The 1,731-nt window shown below is 42.1% G+C and overlaps 1 non-coding gene across 1 annotated transcript; it reads right to left on the bottom strand.

Moving 5' to 3' along the window:
• Window positions 1-1,426: 1,426 nt before the first annotated feature.
• Window positions 1,427-1,508, bottom strand: Trnal-aag (transfer RNA leucine (anticodon AAG)). The gene has a single exon. It is a non-coding gene; the product is annotated as a tRNA-Leu (tRNA).
• Window positions 1,509-1,731: the final 223 nt, after the last annotated feature.

The raw sequence follows: 1,731 nt of genomic DNA, 5'->3' as shown, positions 1-1,731 counted from the left end.
GAGAATGGTAGCGTTGAGGAAAGTTTGAGCAAAATTTTGTGTCTTTCACTTTCGAGGCGCGTACTAGGGTGTGTCTGAAACTTTTAGTGTTTATGCAGCGACTGTGGTATGATTATTTAAAACTATTATACTCATGTTTCCGTCTTGAAAAAAAAATACATAGAACGAAATGTTCTATAAAAAGTATTTGACAAGACGAATTAATGTAGATCTGTAGAGGTCTACTTTAATAGTATGTACTAGTATCATACTTTCACGAGCACGGGACATGCGCAGAAGGCATATTAGTGTGCATGCACTGAAAAGTGAGGCAAGGTTGAAGTTGAGAGTCTCCTATCGAGGATTTGAGAACAATTATCATAGATATGACACACTGCCAAGAATTCAAACCCGGATAAAAGTGTAAAATGCTAATTATACCAACAAGTGAACAGGGTTGTATTCATAAAAATATCCAGCGTACAGTATACCGTCCGAGTTTGCCTTTCCTTATTCAAAGGCAAAAAGCACGATTAATTGTCTGAATTATGGGTAAGGTAACAACTTCTTCGCTGTCACAGAGAAGCCCGAAGTGCGCTCGCTGTCGTAACCACGGGGTGATCTCATGGCTCAAGGGGCACAAGCGATTTTGTCAGTGGCGCAACTGCGCCTGCGAAAAGTGCATCTTGATCGTCGAGCGGCAAAGAGTGATGGCCGCCCAGGTGGCACTGCGAAGACAGCACTCACAGGAGGAGACCTTGGGGATACAGATTCCAGTCCCCTATCCGATGTGGGCACGACAGCAGCAGTTACCGATACAAATACCCGGAGAGAGTTCGGGCTCCTTCGGTCTGGTCGGAACGAGGGAAAGGCACACTTACGGTGGGCGAACAGGTGAGTTGGTCATCAACGACGTTTTCATCTTGTTATTTTGTTCTGTTCCATACTTGGAGCTACTACAAGATCTTATCAGTTGTAAGGATCCTTCGCTGACATTGGTTTTAATGAATGCACAGAGAGAGAGAGAGAGAGAGAGAGAGAGAGAGAGAGAGAGAGAGAGAGAGAGAGAGAGAGAGAGAGAGAGAGAATATGGTTATTTCAGAGTAAACCCGGTTTTATTACAGAAAGGTATGGAAATAACGAATTACAAAAGAATATTTTCATTAGAGACAGAATAGTGTCCTCAACATGAAAGACAACTCGATGAAACTCTTACATGTAATTTGCCAAATACAAAGCAGCATTACAGTTTAGTCCCAAACTTTTTCCTCTTTTCGAGAATTTAAAATTTTCATTTTCGATCGCGACGAAGGACATGCTCTGTATTCAGTCGCTGATCACACCACAGCTGAAAATCACAGTCCTTCCATCATCTGATCATGTTTGAGAGAATATGACGCAAAGATTTCATCGACCTCCTTTCTCAAAGTTCAGTGCAAAAGACTATTGGCAGCGGTGGGATTCGAACCCACGCCATCGAAATGACTGGTGCCTTAAACCAGCGCCTTAGACCACTCGGCCACGCTACCCTTGATGATTTAAGAATAAAATTTGGAGTATCATTACAGGTGGAAGTGACAGTGACAAATAAAAGCATGTGTACGTATGTATGTTCTCGTGTATGTACGTATGCATGTACATGTGATGTATATATGTACAATGTATGTACGTACGTAGTTACGTATCTACGTCTACATAAAGGGATATCTTTACACGTAGGAAGGAGCCAAGACTTGTCAAATTCTATCCGTT

The sequence above is a fragment of the Ptychodera flava genome, chromosome 5 (genome assembly GCF_041260155.1).
Source record: "Ptychodera flava strain L36383 chromosome 5, AS_Pfla_20210202, whole genome shotgun sequence".
Lineage (NCBI taxonomy): Eukaryota > Metazoa > Hemichordata > Enteropneusta > Ptychoderidae > Ptychodera > Ptychodera flava.
Note: the sequence above shows the minus strand (reverse complement) of the source record. Positions and strands in the feature narration are given on the sequence as shown.